The sequence below is a fragment of the Hemicordylus capensis genome, chromosome 4, assembly GCF_027244095.1.
Source record: "Hemicordylus capensis ecotype Gifberg chromosome 4, rHemCap1.1.pri, whole genome shotgun sequence".
Classification (NCBI taxonomy): Eukaryota; Metazoa; Chordata; class Lepidosauria; order Squamata; family Cordylidae; genus Hemicordylus; species Hemicordylus capensis.
The window spans coordinates 121695870-121721222 of NC_069660.1; the positions used below are offsets into that span (position 1 = coordinate 121695870).

General features: G+C 42.7%; 1 long non-coding RNA gene across 1 annotated transcript; it reads left to right on the top strand.

The window, feature by feature from the left end:
- Nucleotides 1-6909: 6909 nt before the first annotated feature.
- LOC128322916 (uncharacterized) lies at nucleotides 6910-23495 on the top strand. The gene is made up of 3 exons (XR_008306069.1): nucleotides 6910-7000; nucleotides 22575-22626; nucleotides 23421-23495. It is a non-coding gene; the product is annotated as an uncharacterized LOC128322916 (long non-coding RNA).
- Nucleotides 23496-25353: the final 1858 nt, after the last annotated feature.

Genomic DNA, 25353 nt, shown 5'->3' on the forward strand with positions numbered 1-25353 from the left:
ATAAGTTTTTGTTATCCCCCTTGACACTTCTAGCTATATGCTCCTCAAACTCTCTCTTTGCATCCCTTATTGTCTCTTCGCATTTCTTTTGCCAGAGTTTATGTTCCTTCCTTTTCTCTTTATTTGGGTAGCACTTCCATTTTCTGAAGGAAGTCTTCTTTCTTTTATAGCTTCCCAGACTCTACTTGTTAGCCACGCTGGCATCCTCCTGGACTTGGTGGTACGTTTCCTCCTTCTTGGTATACATTCCAACTGTGCATCTAGTATTGTGGTTTTAAATAAGTTCCATGCTTTCTGGAGTGATTTGACCCTCCTGACTTTCAACTTCCTTCTTATCAGTCCCCTCATTATTGAGAAGTTTCTTCTTCTGAAGTCCAACGCATCTGTGTTGGACTTCCTTGACAATTCTCCACTTGCATATATGCTGGATTGGATCACACTATGGTCACTGCTACCCAATGGTTCTGCAACTCTGACATCTTGCACCAGGTCCTGGACACCACTCAGGATTAAATCCAAGGTCACCATTTCTCTGGTTGGTTCCGTGACTAACTGTTCTAAGGCACAGTCATTTAGCACGTCTAGAAATTTGGCCTCTCTTTCATCACCTGGATGTGAATTTACCCAGTCAATATGACAAAGTCACCCATTATTACTGCTCTGCCTCTCTTTGACACCAGTCTTATTTGCTTCTCCAACTCCAGGTCACTCTCAGCATTTTGAGCCAGTGGGTGATAGCACGTCCCTAGTAACACATTACCTTTCAGTCCTCGTAATGATACCCATAATGATTCTGTGGAGAATTCCAGTCCAACTAGGTTTTCTAGTTTATTGGAATCTATCCCTTGTTTGATATACAGTTGGATAGACTACTCCCCCAATCTTCCCCTCCCTGTCCCTTCTATAGAGTTTATATCCAGGAATAATTGTGTCCCACTGGTTCTCATCATTCCACCAGGTTTCTGTTACACCCACTATATCTTTTTTTTCATTAGTAACCAAGTATTCCAGCTCACCCATCTTGGCTCGGAGGCTTCTGGCACTGGTATATAGACACCTATATGCCGAGTCCCTCACCTGGTTTTGATGTGTGCTATCCCCCTTACCATCATTTGACCTATTTGGCAAGTTGTCCTGTGTTTCCTTCTGCTCAACTCCTGGCTCTACTCTGTCCCCTTCTGGTTTATCCGAAACATGTTCACCCTCACATCATAGGGGATTTTGCTGGCCAAAGCATGGTGGTGGCTTATTTTGTCACCACCTTGATTAAGACAATGTTTCCAGAATTGTCTGGATTTAAAGTCATAACATATTATAGCAGAGTTATTAGCTTCCCTACCAAAATTCAAAAGTTCTTGTTCCACCAAGCTAATATGTATAGTCGATACCAGCACTGTAGGAATAAATGAACATACCAGGTACATTCCCACTAGGCATATTCAAAGTCATACAGATCCAGTTTCTAAGCTCTGAAGAGCATTTTCAGAAAAACAGGCTATCAGCAGTGAGCTTGTCACACATAAATGCAACACAATAAGCCATGCTTGGGGTGGGGGGTGGCGATCCTTCAGTTATATTCTCAAGTCTACACTCCATGCTCATTATTATGAAACACCTTTTGGTGAAGTTGACATATGTGCATTAATAACATCAAGTTGTTTCCAACACAATAAACACAAAAATTTAACGTAATTTAACAACAGCTTAAAAGTGTTATATGAGAAGTCTAAGACATGGAACCTGTTAGGAATTGGGAAGCTGAGTGTCTGACATTCTTTCCTTCTGGGGTTGCAGAAAGTTTGGGGCATATTGAGGTGGTACCCACTGGCTACACATGGGAATAAAAGTATCTTCAAAGGTCAGATTTTTCAGATTTGCCTCTGCCTGGCCCTATAATGGCTCCAAACCTATTCCCAGTGTTGTTTGAATTATCAAGATAACCTCTCCTTTCTGAGTTACCAGATCACCTGTATCCTCTGGCCCCCTTTACAGCCCACATTTGTCTACATGGGCAGTCCATCTTTCTTTGCTATGCATATCAGGGACAGGCTACAGCAGGCTGGTACCATTCATCAGAAATCTTGAGACCAGTAAGACAGCACCCAGGGTCTTTGAACTCTTGTCTGTATTCCCTATTCTGTCCTTCGCTGCTGTTTAAAAATCAAGATGGCACTTGCTACATCTTCTTCAGCATTCCTCATCAAACCTTGTAATGAGATAGGACAAATAAAGTATTCAAGGGCCTTTAAGAATTTAATACTAGCAGGGTTCAAGCTGTCTCTAAGGGACACAAGCCAGGATTGGGGGAGTCAGGAGCTCACCAGAGATCACAACAGGCAGGTATTCAGGAGCTAGGAGGATGAAGACAGAATCCAAGAACACATCTAGGGTCAATTCAAGTAGTCACCAGGCACCAGAGGGTCAGACATAAGCCAGGAACACATTGGAGGTCAAGCTAAGTATTAGTTAAAGCCACAGGATCAGAACAGAAATTGGGAGCCAGAAACAAGCCAGAAATCAAGCAAAATCAAACATCAGGAGCAAGCGGGTCAAACAAGTAATCAGGAGTCAAAACAAGCCAGAGTCTCACCAAGCAGACAGAAGACACAGCAAGTCCACACAAGAACCTCATTACTGAGGCAAGGCCTATCTCAGCCTAGAAGCCATTTATACTTCCTGCTGTGGGAAAGGCCAATGAGTGGTCCCCTAGGGCAGTGCGTGTCCAGGATTTCAGTGACCTAGGAATCTGCTGCAACATAGAAGATTCCAATATGGGGCAGCCACACACAGGGCCTTAGGGCAGACAGGACACTACACTGAGACTGAATATTGTGAATATTTATACCATTCTTTCTCTGGATTGATTCTTTGAACATGGACGTCTTTATCTTCCTAGATTATGAACACTGTCAAACTTCAGCAATCATGCTCTGAAGGTCATTGCCGCTGATGTACAAGATGTAACCAAGCACAGGCACCACATTCATAGAATTTCATCTTCAATGTAGCATTACAATGTGCTTTGCAAAGAGAATTCTAAAACTGCTTGTTCGAAGATTCATATCTGAGAGAATTCTAAGCTAAATGTTGTCCCCATTGATTTGAGGGTTTAGCTTGGGTTCCACTGAGACTTTTGTAAAGATTGATGTAAAAATAGACTTAAACTAACTGAACATGTTTGTTTGTTTTGAACTAGAATGTATAGGCTATTCCCACCCCCCAAAAGCAGCATACAACAAATAACCCCCCCCCCACACACACACACAGAGTAGACTATTAACACATTTCAAGAAGCATAAAAAGAGGAACAGGATTGGAGTGTTTACAGCTAAGGGATCTTTTTCATGACACCAAAATGTTTTTAAGCTCTCCTGTTACTCCTCTGTTGTCCATCCCACTTCACCCTCAGTAAATTTCTCAAACTGCCTGCAGCACAAAGCACCCTCCAAACATTCACCATCCAGCTCCCCACCCTTTATAATGTCGTATACAGAGAGTTATCTCCAAGGAGGGGTGCCTATCATTTTAAGAGAGGGAAGCTGTCATACAGGGAATGAAGGCTTGAGGAGAAGGAACAGGGATGTGCAAACTCAGGTGTATGGCCGTAGTTTGTTAAATAAAGTTATGTTCATGTTTGAAGAAACTAACAGAGGTGCTGGCAAACTTCTGCAAGTTTGGATAACAGGAAAACTTTAGGGGCTTGAAAAGTCAATCTCAAAAAGTCCAGAATTCACCTGTGTTCTCCTTCCTAACTATCAGCACTGAAATAAATATTACCTTGCATCTCTAGCACCACTGCAAGGGGGCGGGGCACGGTTTAGGGATCTCTGGCCAAGTAAAAATATTATTTCTGAAACTTAGGAGAGAAAAGCCTGTGCAATCCTATCTAACCAAGCTCAGGAAGAATTTTGCCACCCAACCAGAAATTTTTAGCAAGAGCTTCATTATAAGCCTCTATTGCCAGTGGCTCTTTAGGTCAGATTAACCACTAACACACCCAAAATACTTCCTCTAAGATCCTGTAACAATTTAATGTGCTCTGAAATTGCATTGAATTCCCAAATGTATCTGCAAAGTTACTTTAGACTCCTTCCTAGATCCCTTTGCACATTCAGTTGGCAATGCAAATACGATCCAAACAGAATTACCAATTCGAGGAGGAGGAGGAGGAGGAAGAAGAAGCTGGTACATAGGAAGCTCCTGGAACCCAGAGCAGATACAGTGTTGGATCCAAGGGCCAAGGCCAAGTGTCTGATCCAAGGGGAATGTTCTTTGTAAGGTTGAGTTCAGGAGTCAGTAGGATGTAGAGCAAGACTACACAACCTTTGGCCCTCCTGCAGATGTTGGACTACAACTCCCATCATTATTGGTCACTGTGGCTGAAGATCATGGGAGCTGTAGTCCAGCAGAGCTGAAGTTGTGCAGCTCTGATTTAAAGGGTCTGGAGGAAGAGTCCAATGCAAAAGCTACCTATCATCCAAGACCCGCAAACCTCATTTCCCCCCTGACAACTGGCCTCAAAGCAAACTAAATAAAAACATTTTATTGATTGATTGATTGATTGAATCATGCAGTAGCCTGATATGTACATCTCTAGACACTGTACACAATTTAAAACACAATGAGGAGATTCTCACGATCAGCAAAAAGCGGCTAAGGGAGCCTAGCCCGCTTTTTGCTGATTGTCTGCTGCCACTAGAGCCGCGTGACTCCCGGCAGCAAACTCTCCTAACTCCTCCTCCCCTTAGCCGAGGTTAGTGGAGTGAGTGGTCTGCTAACCCCGTCTTTTTAATCTTGGGGTTGCTCCAGGATGCCATGTGCTCTCCCATGGGGCGTTCTGGAACGTCTGGGGGCCGCACGGCCCGTGATCCCCAAAGCCCCCACTGGCTCCATGATGGAGCCGGCAGCCGTGTGGGCAGCCGATCCAGCCACCCAGGGCTGCAGGAATGATCGTCTGCGGGGAGGTCTCACCGATTGTGAGACTCGCCTCAATATAAAACAGTAAAAATAGTTTATATTTCACAAAATACAGTAAAACGAGTCTGATTAAAAAAAATTAAACTGTTTAAAATTAATTTCAGTTAAAAGCCAACCAAAAAAAAATGGTGTGTTTTTAAGGTCTTCCTAAAAGCAAACAGAGAAGGAGATGCTCTTATTTAAACAGGGAGCATATTCCAAAGCCCTGGAGCAGCCACAGAGGACGTCAGGTCCCGAGTCACCACCAAACAAGCTGGCGGCAACCATAACCAGACCTCTCCAGAAGATTGTAATAGGGGGCAGGGTTCATAACAAAGAAGGCACTCTCTTAAATACCCTGTGCCCAAGAGGTTAAGGGTTTTATAGGCAAACCCAAAGCCATGTTTTTATTCTGCTTGAAACCCTGTTCTCAAAGCAGTAGCCGCAGCAGCATGACTGAATGAGTGTGCATATTGAGTTAGTGATGTGCAAGGATGTGCTGTATGGTCAAAGGTATCTAGGATTTGCACCTCTAACTTCCCATTGTTATTAAAGAATGAATAATCTTTGATTTGCAGCTAAATTTGAATAGGGAACAGCAAATAAGGACTGGGATCACACATTGATTAAAGTGAGAATCATAAATACACAGATCGGCTGGTTCATTAACCGACTATAATTTGTCCTGTGCCTGCGGTCATAGGGGAGTGGTGGGAGAGGCATGAGATCATGTATTTCAAAACTGTATAATAATAGCATAGCATGCACACCACAAATTTGCTGCTGCATAATCAGCAACACATTTTTTTTTCTTGCAAAGGGAAATTTGAAATACTCCAATTGTTTCTCTGAGCCTTTTGCAACGATCTTTAATTTGCAGCCATGGATGCTATGAGCATTTAGTTAGTTACTCAAGTGTACTTACTTTTTTCCAAGCAACTTTTGCAGGCGTGCTTCAGTACATCAGTAAATGTTTCACTCCTGCCGTGAACTCCAGCAAGAAGTCCCTCAAAGCTCATGCTTAGTTTACTGCTGCTTTCCAAGGCAGGCTCTTGCTTCACACAACCTGGAATATGCCCATTAGATCTGCAATGAAGAATGATGGGACAATTCAGAGTTTCACAAGCACAGGACCTAATGTACCTGCCATAATTTAAGATGGCCCCTGGGTGGTCATAAGCCCACAACCTTGATAGAAGGATTTTGAAGACTAAATAAATCTTCCCTAAGAAAAGAAAGGGGGTAAGTATACTAAAAGTTATATTACATGCTTTATTTAATGTGTAGCACTCAACAAAAGGGACTTACAGGCAGCTACAAAAAGCAGATTTTTATTAGAAAGACAACTGGCATTGTACAATGTATGCCCCTTCAAAATGGTTCAGTGACGTGTATGGTGGGCATAAAAAAGAGAAGGGAGGGGGAAAGGAATAAAGCTGGAAAGAATACCTTAATTTCAGGATGCTAAATTTTACAAGGCATAGGTAGTCCTCACAGGGAAGAGGCCCTCGTCAGATACTTATGTGGCCCTATGGGAGCTGCTTTCATGTGGCATTATCCATGTAGCTGGATAAGTGTGTGAACAGAAGGGCTTTTGCAGGCTTGCCGTGTGGTCCTAGAGCTGAGCTGAGAGGAGAGGATTTCTCAAAGACATTTTTGTCAGTGTTTAAAAGTACTGTGGATGCTTCTGATGATTCTTTTGAGACTTTTGGTGGTTGAAAGTGCCAAAATGCTTTCATGCTCAAGATGCATTGTTCTTATTCTTACTGGGCTTTATTTGCCCTCACTGGCATCTGAACATAGCAGATTTTATTGGCTATGTAGCACCATGATGTCATCCCATCTATTACCTGATCCCTGATTGGCTAAGATCTCCAATGTGGGCAATCCAGGTAACATTGCTGAATAATGAGCATGTTATTGTGATATCATCACATTCTCTTCATATACCCAATTGGTTAGAGTTCCTTCCAGCCAGAAAAAATGGCATCTAAGGTGTGACAGACTGGGTAAACAAATGGCAGAAACCCAAACATTTTAAAAGGTGAGTAGGTTATGAAATTTGGGGAAAATATTTTGACCCTCCAAAGTACTTTCTGCGTAAAAAAATTAAATTTCTGCCCAGAGATGGAAGTTTGGGGCAGCATACCAATATGACAGACAAACAAACAAACAAAATGGGGCAACTCATGGTACAATCCTGTGCTGTGCCCTTGCACAATCCTCTTTGACCCTGCAGATGTGGCAAATTCCAGGCTGTGCAAAATTCCCACAGCCCGAAGTGTGGAAGGTGTGATGTTGGCATGATAAAACTAGAGTTACATCATAGTTGTTTCTACCAGTCTAATTCCCCACACTACTAACTGTGCACCAACACATGGAGAAATTCCTATATTAATGTGAACTATGATTCCTGAGGAGGACTGAGCCACTGATCTGGTAGACAACGAACACACAGGAATGAGAATGGCAGCCTCCTGATTGTCTTGATATACCTCTAGTATTTTTGGAAGATCATCACAAGGTGGAATCATCATGCTATACTTGCCTAGAAGCATTGCTTTAACTGCAGTCCTGGGACTGGAACACCTTGCAGTTGAGTAGATCCTGCTGGTAATGAGAAAAGGAATAAGCATGATACAGGAATTTCTCAATAGCTTCTGGGGTTACAAAATTAGAGTAATTAGTCCATAGTAACTGCCTTGCTTGTACAATTTCTCAAAATATTTTCTCAGATTCTCTGCTAGTTCTACATCCCTGTTTACATAATTATCAGTAATACTAATAGAAACACTTGTTTTGGAAAATTTGCCTGCCATTGTTTATAACCCTGCAAACACTTATTTGTGATGCAATGTTCAGTAGGCACTCCTGTCTTGGGAGGCAGGGCTGACTCCAGAGGTGGAGCCACCATTGTGTGGACAGGTCCAAAGAACTTGGGCCACCACTCCTGTGGAGCCACCCGTGGCACCCTTCTTCAGCACCAAAGTTCAAAAGCATCAATACTTTTTCTATCTTGCTTCTTCAAAGTCCAGCTTTCACATCCACAGAGTGTCATGGGGAAAACCATTGTCCGAATGATTCTAATTTTTGTAGGTATAGACATGTGGCATCTAAATATCATTTCCAAGGCCTTCATTGCAACCCTACCAAGTGCTAGTCTGCAACGTATTTCTTGACTGCTGGATCCTTTACTGTTGATGGTCAATCCTAGAAGGCAGAAGCTATCCACCACTTCAATGTCTTCATTAGGGGTGTGCACAAATCAATTTTTTGATTTGATTTGTACCCCAATCGAATCACCCCAAATTTGTTTTGGGTCCAAATCTGGCCAGCTAGCATGGGGGTGATTTGTTTTGTCCATAAATCTCCTGAAACAGGTAGATTCAGGTACAAATCATTTTGTACCCAAATCAGTTTGCACAGACAGCAGGTGCAGGCAGTTATTCTTTCTGCAGAAGGAAGGGGGTGAAAAAAAATCTCTTCTCTTTCCCTCAATCAGTAAAGCAGGAATAAAAAGCAGAGAATTCACTCCAGGCAGCAGGCCAGGCCAGGCCAGGCAAGGCAAGGCAAAGCTTCTCTCTCTCTCTTCTCCCACAAGGCGGATAGGCAGAATGGTGGCTGGCTGCCTCCTTAAATACATTTGAAAATCCCTTCTTCGAACTTCCCCCATCCTTATCCCTTCTTTGACCCTTCCCCTAGCCAAAGTGGGGTCAGTCACCCCTGGCAACACAAGATTTGAATGTAAATGGGCCAATCTAGAACCAGTGGTGAATCACCAGCCAGTCGTTGCACACTGTAAGTCACCAATCTGAAGCTTGGGAGGGCAGGATTTTCAAAAAGATTTCCTGACACAAAATGGAGACAGCAGGAGAGATTGCCACAAAATGGAGGTCTGAATCTACAAACTTTTCAAGTCTAAAATCTGGGTGATTTGTTTTGGACCCGAATCTGGCCAGCTAGCACAGGGGCAATTTGTTTTGTCCACAAATTGCCCCAAACAGGTAGATTTGGGTGAAAATCATTTTGTACCCAAATCAATTTGCACATCCCTTGTCTTCATTATCAGTTCTGAGGCTGGTTGCTATACCTGTTGTCATTAGTTCAGTCTTCTTTACATTAAGTCATAGTCCCATTTTTTCACAGTGCTCCTTGACAATCTGTTGAGTCTCCTTTCTTTGGTATGGGTATGTATACTGAACTCTTCCAATCTGTTGGCCACTGTGTCATTCTCCAGATTTGCTGGCATAGTTTGGTTAGAGCCTTGACTGATTTTTCTCCTGTTGCCTGCCATATTTCTGTAGCTATTCCATCAATTCCTGTAGCCTTCCAACTTGGTAATGACCAGAGTGCTGATCTAACTTCATCTTCCTGTACTAGAGAATCTTGCAAGTAGGGAATATCTTCTAGAGTATCTTAGATGTTGACATCCCTGCTGTACAGACTTGCAGTATACTCCTTCCATCTCTGTTTGATCTTCTCTGAATCAGTTACTATCTGTCCTTTGGCATCCCTTAACATACTAATTTGAGGTGGGAACACCTCCTGAGTTCACAGATCTTTTGGAAATTTTTTCTTGTTTTTCCATGTCTATTTCCATCCTCTAGGTCTTTACAGATGTCATTGTAGTACTGCTCCTAGTCTCTTCTAACAGCTTTCTGAAATTCTCTATTAAGTTCCTTCCTGAGGTCTTTATCTTTCTTGACTTTGGCTTCTCTCCTCTTGGCAATTTCCACCAACTGTTCTTACATCCATTTTTCCTTCTTCTGTTTCTTGGTCTTTGACAGACTTTTTTCACATTCATCCTTAACAACTTCTTTGATTTCATTCCACAGTTCCTCTGGTTCCCTAGCAATGAGGTTCAGAACTTCAGCAGTTCCTTATGCTCTCCTTTAAAATGGTGGATACATTCTCAAGATTATCTCATGGAAACTGGATAGCTTTGTTTTTCCACTTAAGCTTGACTTGGAACTTGCACATGAGCCGTTCATGATCTGTTCTACAATCAGCCCCCAGCCACGTCTTTGCTGTTATAGCTGAGCTCCTTTCACCAATACTGTAATCAATTTGATTTCTGTGCGACCCCATCTGGTGATGTCCATGTGTATAGGTGCCACTTTGGTTGTTTGAAGAATGTGTTAGCAATGAAGAGATCATTGGCTTGGCAGAAACAAATAAGTCATTCTTCTGCTTCATTTCTGTTTCCTGGGTCATATAGGCAGATTGTGTTTTCCTCCTTACCATTTCCAACTTTGCCATTCCAGTCTCCAACCACCAGCATCCTATCTTGCTTGCATGTTCTGTCAGTTCCAGACTGAACTTGAGCGTAAAACTCATCAGCTTCCTCTTCTTCTGCATCAGTCGTTGGGGCATAGACTTGAAGGACTGTCATGTCCCAGCAACTGGGTTAAGGGCATATTTGTGCCCTCAACCTTGGCTAAGAGCCGGGCTGTGGGGCTGGGTTTCGTGCTACCACACAGCCAGGATCCATGTGGATCCCGGCGGTTCTCACAGGCAGCCAAGCCCAGGCTTGGCTGCCTAAACCTGGGCTTGGCTGCTTGTGAGAACAGTCTCTAAATGTATCCCCCATTCAATGTCTGAGTGTGAAATAGCATGCAGAATTTGGTTTCTTCAGAATCTCAGCTTTCGTTTTCAACAAGAGCACGTTTCTAGACCTTATGATTGCAAACCTATGCTACAAAATGTGTCAGAATTCACAATGTCTTGTAAAATTGTAGATGCCAAGAGGGTGACTGAGGTGGATTTTCAGGAGTCAGTAAGAGAAGTTTTAGAGTCCTCCGTAGTTATTTGGGTTTTTTTGCCTCTTCCCATGGTTGGCAAAGCAGAATAAGTTACACAAACTAAGCATAGATATTCAAATATGCTTAATCTGTATTATTTATACAGATCACAGAATTTAACTTTCCCAGCACATTTTCCCCTCATGCCTTGCTCATAGCCTTTGATTCTTCCTTGCTGGCAATACACTATATATGGTTCAGACCACTTCTTGAAGAACAGGATATAATATGTGCCCTAAAGAAGACCTGGTGTAGAAATTTTTAAAAAGTGAAATTTGAAATTAATTTCAAGGGTTTTTGTAAGGAGAAACATCTGAGAATTTTCAAGGGAAGCCAAATGAATTTCTATAAGACAGGCATATTTTTTGCACATCTCTAACTGGGATAATTCCCAGAACTATAAATATTTCTGAACTTTTACTTCATTTTTATCCCACCATTTCTCTGGAGAGTTTTGGGTCCCATACAAGGTGTTCCCCATTGTGTTCTCACAAAACGTATTCAGAACCACCTCATGAGGTCCAAGGCTGAGTGAAGATTTGAATGTGGATCATTGTGCATTGTCCAAACTGAAAACCCTACCACTGTACTGTACTGGCTCCTTCATGCCCCTGTTTCTGGCATGACTAGATGGGTGATAAATTAATATGTACAAGTACTGACATTAATTACAGTTAATTCCAAAAGGCAAATATACTGCAAATATTGCAGTCATTATTTTTGCTCAGCTGTTGACAACCAACAGCAGTCAGGATACAAACCACCCTCCACATTCATGGGGAGTTGTTTTAATTGTGCAAATAATTTTTGTTGCTCTGGAAGTGCCCCTTTCCAGATGCCTCATTCAGTTTTTAAAAGGAGCCAATTCTTGAGAAAGACCTCCGCATAATTAGGAAGCAATCACTGTGTTTTTCTTGCTGTCCTAATTTTTTCTTCACTTTAAACTGCTTCATTGACTTTAATTAAACTTGCCCTAGGCTTATGAGCCTAGCAAACTGCAGAAACATTTAAAAAAAAAAAAGCCCAAGATACACAAAAGTTGCTTTCTTGTTTGAAGACTTTTTTTTTCTCCTCTCAGATTCATCCAACTTGCTGAACATATAGGTTTCCAAATTAAAGTTGTCTCAGTTTCCCAGCTAGAGGATTTGGTTTCATCCACTTCTTGTACAAACTAAAGATCTTGTCTGGATTGAGCTTCAGCTTGTTCACCCTCATCCAGTCCTTTACTTATCTCAGACATTCATTCAGGGTGTCACTGCCCATGGTAGCATACCATACATGGCTTTTACAATGTTCAAATACCTTTTGAATGCCAGACAGTAAACAGTAAGATGTGTGAAGGACACATTCAAGTTCAGGGGCAGGCCAAGAACCTAAGAGGTCAGGGGCTGCTCCAAGGGGTATTTCTCCAGAGGCTCTAATGTCACCTTTTATAATGTCATTAGAAAACTATAGAACAGGAAGAAAATGGCTTTGCCTCCCCATCTGAAGGTTCCAAGTTCCCTCCCTGGCATCTCCAAGATAGGACTGAGAGAGACTCCTGCCTGCTATCTTGGAGAAGCCGCTGTCAGTCTGTGTAGACAATACTGAGCTAGACTTTACTTACTTTATTTATGGTCAATGACCAAATACTGAGCTAGATGAACCAGTGGTCTAATCGGTATATAGCAGCTGCCTATGTTCCTACTTAAGGTACATTTCACTTGTTGACAGAGCTGGTCTACAGTTCTTAGACAGTATCAGGACTACAGGTGCTAGGCTGTATGAATACAGAATCAGGTTAGGTTGGTTGGATCACTCTGAATGGACTCTTGATGAAACACCGGTAAAATCACAATGGTGATCCTACAGGCAATCACATATAGAGATCAGTTTGTACCTATGACACCACATAGCCATAAAGTAGTTTGACTAATGGTTGTGATATGGATTGAATATATGTAGCAGCATTATGATAGATATTAGATAGATTGTTTTTATCTATTATCTTTGTATGAATTTTAATGTTTTATATTATATTTTGTTTTAATGAGACAATGATCACACTGTGGAATTAGCACATCTTCATGTGGGTTAATTCTTCTATCCACATCTTGGAGCATTAAACAAGTTGGGTGGATCAGCCTTGAGAAGACCACATTATAGAGACCATCTAACAACAGCCATGACTTTTTAGTTACCAACACAGATGAGAAAAGAGAGGTGTCCAGACACTGGATTATAAAAGCAGCTTTCTCAAGAAAAAAATTACTTTTATATTCAGTTACAATTATTAGCCTATGCAATACATTGTACATATAGCACTGGAAGGAGTTAGACTGCAGAAATAGTTTTACACTATGCATCTCACCATTTCACAAATTATATTAACATTATTAGAAGCACTGCCAAGTTATTTAAAAGAGTTTGAACCAAGGACAGGTTGAAAGACAGAAAATAAAAAGTACTTCCTCACTTCAGAAAACACAGAGCAGTACTTTCAGACAGTACTTTGCCCACCAGAGCCAGTCCACACAATTAAAGGAGGGGGCACAAATAATTTGAACCGCCATGCTACATGAGCTCCAAATATTAGTTTAAACCTGGGATGCATGTATTTGGAGCACATGTATATTGTCAGTCCTACCTGTGCTACATGCACACAATTAAGGAACACGCCAGGATGTCTGCAAAAGATGTCACAATGGGTGCACTCTTGGCACATCCCCCTTTTAATCATGTCCCCTGACATGATTAAAACTATTATTTTAATAATATTCTATATTATTAAATAACTATTATTTTGATAATATTCAAAACTATTATCTGAATAGGCCCATTCTTAACCTGCGCTGTTCACCAGCATAAGAAATGGTGGTTGACACTAACCCAGATGAGGAATTAGTCAGATTCATGGATAGGTCCACAAACTACTGTTAGCTTGGTGGAACCTCTATGTATAACTCTTTGTTTACCAGCTGATAGGAAATGGCCATCACTGCTTATGAGCTTCCAGAGGCATTTGGCTGGCTGCTGAGGGAAACAATATATGGGATTAGAGCCAACAAAGCAATTCTTATGTTCTTATCTGCGAAAGGTCCACATAATCAGAATTTTTTAAAAAGAAAACATTAACGTTTCATTGTACAATTTTTATAGTGAGTCAGTTGGCTAGCCTTTGGCAGGTGTGGATTAAAAATAATTTCATATATATATATATATATATATACACACACACACACATTACACAACTGCTTATACCCAGAGCAAGAAGTTTCTAGTCTATATGCAATATGCAATTTATGAATTTATGTGGGATCAAATAGTGTATTCCTTCTTTCTGTTTTGCTCCTAGACTTAAATTGCATCCACCTCTGGGATAGAATGTGACAGCTTTTAACAGCCCACACTACAACAATTAGTGCTAGGAAAAACATCATATCCCAAATGACATTGCAAAGGGAATTTATGTAGACAGAAGGCAATTATCTAAATTGGATTTTGGAAAGGACACTGTGAATAATCATACGGAAAATGCCATGGGATCTTTAATAACCCTAGGTGGTCAGGACTTGTTCTTCAAAAATATTAGCTTATGATAGATTGATCTTAAACTATCCACTAGTTTTTCTTGACTATTCATTTTGCTCTTGAATCAAAAACTGCAGTGGAGTGCAAGTATTTGAGCTGTAATTGGATAGTCCAGTACAAAGAAAATAAAGCCACCAACGCTCAGCCCAAACTGTGAAATAACAGGATTATTTGAATAAATTATGCCAGTTGGCACTCTTTGAAGAACCACAAGGCTAGCATTTGTCCAGGTCACTTAAACCACTTCTAACACTTCTCCCTGGAGTCTGCATAGTTTCACTAATCACAAAATAAAAAGAAGGAAAGGAAGCAGAAGACAAAACCAGTTCTGCAATTCATTTTCTTGAATGTTAATAAAATACATTCGTATTTTCATCTTTTCTGGGCAGTTTCTTACATCTTTTGGGAAAGGGGCTGTAGGCACTCACTGCTGCAGCCCATGCTTTGCATGCAGAGGGTCCCAGGTTTAATTCCTCTAACCTTCCGGTAGAGCTGAAAAGCAGCCCCCACCCCACCCCGAAACGCTGCAGAGCGGCTGCCAGTCAGTGCAGACTGTGCTGAGCTTGATGGAGCAATGGCAGATATAAGGCAACTTCATATATTTGTTGATGCTGTTCAACTTTTGCAGTGATAGGATTGCTCCGATGCAGCTAGAGAAATCCACATGTGGAAGCAGGCCTCCACATGGTTTCTTTTGTGGTTCAAAAAACATTTGTGTAGAGACTGAGGGCAGATATACATTTGAATTGGATCCATGTGTCAGCATCTGACATGATCTCCATTTGCAATGCAAGCAGTCAATGGAATATACATTCACATACATCTACAAACAGTGTAATGTGAATGTGCATACTCATTCATCTCTTGAGCTACTAAGACAGACACACCAACTTTGTTGTTTGTGTGATTATAGCTAGAATGGAGTCTGTAGATATTGCACTTGTGATTGTGCTGTTTGGATTAACCTACAGAATTGTTGTTGTTGTTGTTGTTGCAAGTACTGTATTTTATGGACTATAAGACTCACTTTTTTCCTTGAAAAATATCCGCCAAAATTCAGGAGCGTCTTATATGTTTTAACAGTTTAATATGTTAAAACTCTGAAAAACTGGATTAAAATTAAGGTGCGTCTTATAGTCCATAGCGTCTTATAGTCCGTAAAATACGGGTATATCATGTTTCACAGGTAGGAGAATTTGAGGGAATAAAAAGTGTTGAATACAATATTTGTTATTGTACAAGTCAGTAGTTCCCAGGCTTTGATGAGAACCACCAACTTGCAGAATAAGTTCCCAAACCCTCCCAAGATCTCAAACAAATGCAAGTACACTCAACGGCGGGGGTGGGAATAAATAAATCTCTTAATGATGCTTCATTTCAAAAGAGAGGACTAGAACAAACATAGGCTGACTTGAACAAATTATAAGGTACCTCAAGGAAAGCGCTCATGTATTTCCAGGGGTACACAATCAACCATTTGGGAACCACTGGTGTATATTAGGATGAGGTCATGTCCAAATTGTCCTTACTGACTATTTTGTCATCATATTAGTTTTCCATCTTTTTGGACTGATAATTTTAGTAAGAAGTCAAACATATTGTGTTAATCGTGGTGAACAAACCATACTTTTGTTAGGGGTGTGCACAGAGCTGGATTTGCTGGTTCGATTTGGTTCCTATGCCCTTGTGGCTCAGGGCAGATCAAAACTACTAAGCATGTTCTCCTCTACTGTTTGTTCTCTAGAGACATCCGCGCCTCCCTTATCCTTCCATTGCTATACAAGTATCCAGGTCTTTAGAGCCTGTTCTACAACTCCTTGCTGTTCTCTGACTCTAAGCCTGCCATTACATATATTGTTGACAGGTACTGTGCAGCTGAGATCAGCATTCATCAGCGGATGGTAGGCAGTGAGTCCTATCAGCCTCAATCTGACCCTCGGTGACTCAGGAGGGCTCTACAATTGCTCACTCAATACTGATTCCGTAGAAAGACTTAAGCTCCTCCCCCCTTTTACTGCTCCAAGTAGACTTGTAGTCTGGCTATTATTATTATTATTATTATTATTATTATTATTATTACATTTATAGCCCACTCTTCCTCCAAGGAACCCAGAGCAGTGTACTACATACTTGAGTTTCTCCTCACAACAACCCTGTGGGCTAGGCTGAGAGAGAAGTGACTGGCCCAGAGTCACCCAGCTGGTATCATGACTGAATGGGGATTTGAACTCGGGTCTCCCCGGTCCTAGTCCAACACTCTAACCACTACACCACACTGGCAGTTTTATTACTTAAGTGTTTATGTATTTCTGTCCTCTCATGTCTTTTAATCTTTTAACATCCATTTTTATGTCCCCCTTTATATGCCTTTTATGGCCTTTATTACTTTTCAGACTTTTATGCCCTCATGGTGCTGGTGTACTTCCTACTATTCCTAGTATTTTGAGTATTAATATTTACCTTAAGTACCGTTCCATATGTAATCACATTTTATCTGCTCTCACTTTTAACATGTAATCACCCCTATACTTTATGCTGGTCTATGACCTTAATAAAGACTGACTGATTGATTGATTTGGTTCCAGTCAAACCGGTTCGGAGGTCTACTGGTAAAAAGGAATCCAGTGAGGCCTCTGTGCATGGAGGCCTGAACTGGGCCAGAGAAGGCCTGAACTGGGCCGTTGCTGGCCTGGGCCACTCTGGGGAAGGCCAGCAGGGGTGAAGGGGAGCCACCACCCCTGGTGCTCCTGCTGCTGATCTTTACCAGTAATGGGGAACTCAGACTGGCTGAACCAAGCCAGTTCAATTCGAACCATTGTTCAAATTGAGCTGGCTCGCACATCCCTAGCATTTGACTGTTATTTAAATGACAGTGAATCTCCGGCTGTTCAGCTCCATATGTTTCTGCATCAGCTTGTTGGCTCGCTATGTACTTGCACTAGAGTGGAAATTAATTTCCTCTCAAATATTATCTTCTAAAAACAATTAATGTCAAATATTCACTGGATATTCTCTGAATATGGACATATTTGCCAAAGAATCAGCAAATATTTTATAGCTGCCCTTAACATCCAACATTTGATTTAGCATTATCATTATTTGATAGGTGACATGTGAAGATATATCATATCTAGTATTTGACAACTAGCATGTGATGATTACCCAATGTATTTGACAGATAATGATATTTTGAATGTGATGGTAAGTAAGGCACTGGTGGTCTCAAACTAGGAACTCTAGCAACAGGTCTCAGATGCCCCATTCTCTGTGCCAAGGAGGCTCCCAGGCAAAGGGAGTTGTTGGCCTGATCTCTACTGCACTTCAGCACCACTAATGTAATGGCCAGAAATGGTACTGCTGCCCTTCAGCCCAGGTGACCTGGGTAAGCCCAGAGAGAGTTACCCTTCCATCACAACATGATGGGTGTGGGCACAAAGGTTCTAAGGGATCAGGGCTGTGGGCCATCAACAGCTACCCAGCAATGCCAACTCCTAATGTTGGCTCTGATCACCCTATCCTCAACCATGTCTTCTTCCACTAGCCCTTTGGTCAGGGCTGGCCTCACAATGAGGCAAACTAAGGCAGTCGCCTCAGGCAACAAATTATCAGGGGTGCCTAAAGATCTTGGGCTGTGCCTGATTGGATCTGTCTGCCTTATCCAATACGTTTATCATCTGCTCATCCTCAGCCACATCCTCTGCCTCTGGCCCTTTTGATCTGGGTCTGCCTGCACGGGAATTAGATTGCCAGCTGCAGTCCAACCCTGAGCTTGATACTCTCTGACACAGTGGGCGGCTTCACATGTGATGGCAACCACTGGTTCCCAGCAAATGCTCTCTCCCAGGACAAGCCCTTAGTTCTCCACCTTCCATGTCATGCCAACCCACCAGCATCAGGTTGCTGAGCAGCACTTCCCTCTGCCACCCAACATCTGCAAACAAGATTTGTAAGTTGGGTGGCAAATGTCAGAAGGAAGTGCTGCTCAGCAACCTGGTTTGCAAGACATGGAAGGCAGGGAATTAGAAGATTGTGCCAGGAAAAAGTGCTTCCTGGGAACTGACATTTGGCAGGATTTGGTCCACTATGTGTAAATCACTCTGACATTTAACTGTCTCAGATTCCATCTTTTGCTCCCCCAAACAAGTCAGGAGATTCTAAGAAGTACAAGCATTTTAACTGTTGATGAAAAATAATCACATTCAGAATCTAAAAATGAATTTCAAATATGACATTACACATTCAATATGTACTGTAGCTGGTTTTCTGAATATTTGTTTCAGCTTGAACTTCAGATCTTGCTCTGTCTGAATTCATTTTTTAAAACTGGTATTGAATCTTAACTTCTTACTCTCACACACAGTTAGGAGTATTCAGTGTAGTGGTAGTAGTAGAATAAGAATTCCCTGTGTTTTAAGACTTGGAATCTGAAAATCTACACACTGCTGCTATGCCTGGCAGCCAGCTGGACTGCAGCAACCTTGCCAGACATAGAGTTATCAGGCCCTTGTCTTACCCTGACCAGCCATTGGCTCCTTTCAGGACAGTAAGGATACACAGTAAAGGTTTCCATCTTGGACTCAGGTTTTGCCTCCGTTTCAAGTTCTCTTTGATCCTGCTTAGTTTGATCCTTGCTTTTGGCTTGTCTTTAGTTTCTGGTTCTTGTTTGCATGGCATTGACCCTTCACTTCAATTCTGACTAATGACTTGTCTCCTGATCCTGGTTCTTGGTTTGTATGCACAGCTTTGAACATTGGTTTCAGAATTAACTCCTGACTTGCATTCTAACTCCAACTCCTGGTCTGTCCCCTCACTCTTGGTTCTCACCTGGGTCCAACTTCAAGCTTTGACATTTCCTCCAGTGGCTGCCTACAACCCGGTGCTCACTCTCTCTCCCTCTCTGTTTCTCTCATACACACACACACACACACACACACACACACACACACACACACACACCATGCTATTGTTTGCATAGCCGTAGATCTCAAGAAGAAACAAAGTCTTCAGAAGAGGACTTTTTGAAGTAACCATGTGACCAAACACAAATGTAAACATTATGTGTACAGTATGCATATTCACAGTATCATTCCATTACATATTTAGTTAACATAAAATATACCATCAGAATCACTCTTGTGTTGCCCCTTTCCCTGATTTTCTTATTTCCAACTCAGCTAGTCTCTGATTAACCACTTGACAACCCATCCAGCAAACCAATGAAATCATGGAAAGCAAGTAAGGATAACTCATCATCAAAACAAGCCGGAAATATAAAAGCAGAATGGTTTCTTCAGTACATACACTATATGGATAGTACAGTATATGAATAGCACAGATTCATAGTCACACCTTTGGTTATAGAGAGAGTTCTACCTAATGTCTCCTAAAATTTCAAGTCACAGTTTGAAAGTTCCTGTTTCAGTACAACATCCAATAAAATTCAAGAAGCAAACAGAATATAAGATTTTAAAAATCCATTAGGGGAAAAAAAAATCAAAGCCAAATAGAGGGGTGGGGTGGAGAGGCATAGTGAATGAAATAGCCCTGTAAGTCTGCAGCTTATAAAAATCTTGAAGTGGAGTACCAGAGGAATTAAGTAGGGGTGTGCCCGTAACCAGCTGGCCCAGTTCAGTTCGAGTCTGAACCAGACCTGAACTGGACCGGGCCAGTTCAGTCTGACACCCCCTCTAACTCCCCCTGATTCAGTTTGGTGGTGGTGGGGTTCACAGACCAAATTGTTAAATAAAAGTATTTCCCCCCTAACTTATTTCCTCCAGCGGGCTTCTCCTAGGTGGCAGGGGTGGTGGTAGTCCACAGAGGTCCCCCCTCCCTTTGCCGGCCTCTGTTATTGCTGCCATTGCCCGGTTTGGGTAGTCTTCAGCCCTTTCTGGGTCTTTGCCCCAGCATGGTGGCCATTTCGGAGGCCCCCGCTCATACACAAATGGTACCTGCCTGGCCTGGGTCATGACCACATCCCTAGAATTAAGGAGACTCATGTTGACCAGCCCCAGTAGTGTTAGGCACAATCTCAGGACGCACCCAGGGCTTCTAGGACAACTAAGAGACCATAGTGACTGTTCCCCCATTCTTAGAAAACATAAAGTCCAGCAGTTATTCTGTTACTCCCTCAGCGCCAACTGAAGTGCACAAGCCCCTGATATAACCTATGAATTGCAAGGTTGTTTTACCATGCCCAGAAACTCATCTACATATTCTTTGTTTTGACCCTGCCTGATAAAGAGTTCTGGAGAACTAAAAAGCTTGCCTCAGAAATTGAGTCTTTCGGATTGGTCTTAATAAAGGTATTACTTGACTGTACCTCTTTGAATATATTATACGGCTAGTGAGATTTATCAGTGGGGTTATGCACATACCCTGTTTCCCCGAAAGTAAGACCTAGCAGTAATTTCTGATGTACCGCTAATTGCCCTAGTGCAATTTTGGGACTAAAATTAATATAAGACACTGTCTTATTTTCGGGAAAACAGGGGTACTTAGTTGAGGCTGAAAGTCCTCTTTGATGCCATATTAAAACACATCAAAATTCTAATTGTGATAATGGAAATTTTGTTTAATGCTGAAAATTTATGAATATCTATTTCAGCTTCTAGAAGACTTATTGAGGTTCCTCTCATGATCAGTGAGAAGAGCCTGGGGTGGATTAGCAGGGAGAGTGAGATTAGCCCACTCTCCTCGCACATGAGCAGGCAGTCTGCTCTGGGCAGCCAAAGCAGCCGCTCACACGACTGCCGGCTCCATTACAGAGCCAGCGGGGACTGGGAGGATCGGGGGCCGCGGGGCCCCCGGAAGCTCCAGCATGTGCTGTGTGAGTGTGCAGGGCATGCTGGAGAGACCCCTGAGCAGGGAGGCTGCTTTTCGGTCAGGGGTCTACTCGTGAGTTGCCGTGGCGCAGCACCATGCCATAGCAACTCATGATCAGAAAGCCGGGGTTAGCGGGTGACCCGCTTTTGTGAGACCAGGCTTGGCTGCGAGCCCGGTGGTTCTCACACGCATGCAAAATCAGGCTAGGCTCTCTTAGCCCGATTTTGCATGACCGTGAGAATAGCCTCATTGATTCAATATTTTTAAATGAAATGAGTTTTCTTCCAACTGATCTATGAAAACGAAGGTGACCTTTTTCCTGATATTTTCTTTTCCATTTTATTTACGTTTCCAAATCCACTTAAGAGGTGTTTTCAGCAAAAGATTTAGATCCAAGTAGCCTGTTCAATTCCCCTTCATTAATGAGAACAAATGAAAAAATGAAGCATGTGCTTTTTCTAAGACCATCCAGCTGGGCTGGGATCCATTTATAAAGTATTCATTCCATTCCCTGGCTTCAGACAAATACAATATTTTTGTAGCACTGGAAAATTTGCTCCACCTAAAGAAGGGGTTTGGCTAGCATGACTATTTTTATCCCAGGTTTCTGGGCTGAATATTGTTCCATAAATTTGTTAGCAAACTAGTAGCTTCTTTAAAATCTTTAGAAAATGAGATACATTATACATACAGTTTGCCCAACTTGATCCCCATGCATTCTGTTTAGCTCCTAGCGTTTCCCATCATTTTATGTGTTCTGTGGGTGAGACCACCTTGAAACTGACTCCCCCCCCCCACATTTAAATTACCTCTTCTGTATATTTAGTTTTAGCTATCCAATCCACATGGTAAAATAGTCCTCAATACTTAATATCCTGTGGTTTTTAATCTATATTTAAACCTGATCTTGCCCACTGATCTTACAATATGTTCAGGGACATAAACTCCAACTTTCCTGAGTTCATTATGCACTGAGCTATGCAAAAGGGGGGGGCACCCTCTCACCTGGCTTTCACAGATTCTGATGCTTTAAGGATCTGGATTAAGAAATAAAGAATTGTTAACAAATTAATGGTATGAGAAACCCTTCTTAATGAATATCCATGGATGACAATTTCCTTTAGCATTATTCGTATGATCCTGAGCATTTCTCAACACCTTGATAATATTAGTTATCTCAATCCCCCTTGCGGGTTATTTTTGTATTTGACCAATAAGCCCACATGCCTGTAATGATATTAGTTGGCATTGATGTTAACAGTGTGAATTGTATGCTGAAACATCTCCAGTTCAGATCTCATCAGGTGGCCAAAGGCAAACCATAATTGCCTCAGGCCCCCATCTGTATTATGAGGATAGTTAATATCTGTGTGACAGAATTGTTGGCTGGATTACAGCAAGGATGATCAGCCTTTATGTTTACAGGATCTAGGTGCCAGAGCCTTGGAATCTATCAGCTGGAGTCTGCCACAAAATGGTGAGTTAGACAGTGAGCTGCTTCAGAGCAAGGATGGCTCCCTCATGATGTGAACTGAGGCAGTCATCTCAGATGCACCCTGGGGGCAGTGTTCCCTCTAACAGGGATTTCCAGACGTTGTTGACTACAACTCCCATAATCCCCAAGCAAAAGCCACTGCAGCTGGCGAATCTGGGAGTTGTAGTCAACAACATCTGGGAATCCCTGTTAGAGGGAACACTGCGGTAGGAGGAGCAGAATTTGCCCCTGCTGCCTCCCACCCTCATTGTTGTGTGGGGTCCAGACAGTCCACCCCTCCTTGGCCCTGCCCCATCCTGCTCTCTACTCTCCGTAAAGCATTGCACCGCTCACTTGGAGGGAAGCTGTCTAGACTTCTCCATGCTGCCTCTGCATTAAGCTGCTGATGGTGGCAGCAGTGGTGGCGGCGGCAGCAGCATTCTTCATCCCTTGAATCCATTGGTTCTCCTTCCCTCAGGAAAGCACAGGAAAGAGAGCCAGTGGAAGCGAGGGAGAAGAGACCTATTGCTTCCACCGCTGCTGGCTTACAAATGAGGGAGCCCAGGAAGCTGCACAGCACACTTGACAGGGACATACTCAGATTTTAAAATAGCTGGCATGTAATTTGAGCCTTCGCCACTGTACCACACAGGCACTTGATGCTAAAGGGGGGAAAGGTACAAGTCCACCAGTTACAAGTGTGAATTCTTTTATTTTTGCAAATTTTATGGCATTGCTGGTTTTTCACTGTCCCTAAATCTTGGTTGTGTGAACTAAACTTTTTTTTTGGTAAACAGGGCAATGAAAATGTACTTGGAGACAAAGGATGAACAAAAAAGAAAGAAAAACACTCCACTATTTTGCAATAGAATGGACATGTTTCATTAAATGGTATTTAGAAAAACAAACTGCTTAGGGGAAAAGTCTCTTTAGGGCGTTAGAGGGAAACTAGGTCTGTTTTTGAGTATCTTATCTCTTTTGACAATAACCATAGGAAGATTTCAACTTCTGTTTTCTGGCCCACTCCAGAGGCATTTGGATGTGTTGTGTGTGTGTGTGTGTGTGTGTGTGTGTGTGTGTGTGTGTGCGTGACATTCACATAGCCCAAATTAACCCTGATCTGACCCTAGTATATTTGCCAAACGTGCTGTAACCACACGTTAAGATGATGGATCACTGTGTACACAAAGCCCATGCTTGATTAAAATAGCATGAGAGGTGGGGTTCAACACTGAAACATATTCTGAGGCACCCTAATTCTCTGATTCATACGCTGCACTGTACAGAGGTATGGATGGGTAACACACAAAGTTGTTTGCCCCCATTTTCACTCCCTGCCCCCTGCCAGTGAGGACCATGTCCCTAATAGCTTGGGCATGTAGGGCAAAAGCTTGCCCTTGTCCTGCTATACCCGTACCAACAATTACCTTCAAATAATGGACATTAATTCTGCTGTTTTATCAGCAGGCTACCCATTTTCAAATCTCCCTGTTTGATCACATAGCCACTCTTCTCCTTGTTTTATGAAGAAAGAACAGCTGCAACGTTCTTGAAGCCAAGAATGTAAAAGATCTTCCTATTACAGAGAGCAATACCATTCTACAATGGCATTCAAGTTAGGGGTATGCAAACTGGTCCAGTTCAAACATGGGTTCGACTTGAACCAGGGCAGTTTGAGTGGTCTGGGTTCAAACCAGACCATCCCCCCACCCAAAGGGAGTGCAAGTCTGAGTTTGAACTGGACCAGCAATGGTTCGAACCAGACAAATTCAGACTGGTTGGGGGGCCTACTCATAAAGGGAAATCCTGTGAGGATTCCTCTTTATGAGTAAAGGGGCAGTGGGGCTTCCTAGAGCTAAAGGGTGTGGGAGAGGAGTCAGGGCTACTTATTTTAATTGGTGGCAGGAGCAGCAGTATGAACAAGCTGTGGCCTGGTTCAGGCCTTCTCCATCACAGTTTGGGCCTCCACTCCACACACACAGAGAGGCTATTTCAGTGTCCTAAAGGAGGTCACTAAAATGACCTCCTTTCAGTCACCCCTGCCGGCCTGACTGAAAGGACAAAAGTCACCCCTGCCACCCCGACAGAAAGGACCTCCTTTTAGTCACCCCTGCCAGCCCATGCTACTCTGGAGGAGACTGGCTTGGATGGGTGGGAGCCGCTGCCACCCCCTCTGATTAAAGTGACTAGCCCTGACTCCCTTCCTGCACCCTCTAGCTTTAGGAAGCCCCCTGGCCCATCAACCCCCTTTAGGTTCCTAAAATGGCCTCCGTGTGTGCGCAGAGGCCCGAACTGGGCCAGAGAAGGCCTGAACCAGGCCACAGCCAGTCTGGGCTATTCTGGAGGAGGCCAGTGGGTGTGGAGAGGAGCCATCCCCGATGATACCCCTGACACCACCAAGGCTGATTAAAGCAAGTAGCCTTGACTCCCCTCCCACACCCTCTAGCTCTAGGAAGCCCCTCTCCTACCCCTTTACTCATAAAGATGAATCCTCACTGAATTCCCCTTTATGAATAGACCCCTGAACCTGTCTGAAAATGAGTGTGCGGTGCATTTCTGGGAGTGCATTTCTCTCCAAGTGTGCTCGCCATGGCTGCAAGCAGCCGTGGCAGACTCATGATCTCCTAATCCTTTCTTTTCTTTTTTTTAGTGGGCTTGCCCGGGTTAAGTAGTGGGATCCATATCGGGCTTGCTGCCAAGCTGCCGCCAGGAGGCGCGCTGGGAGGTTCT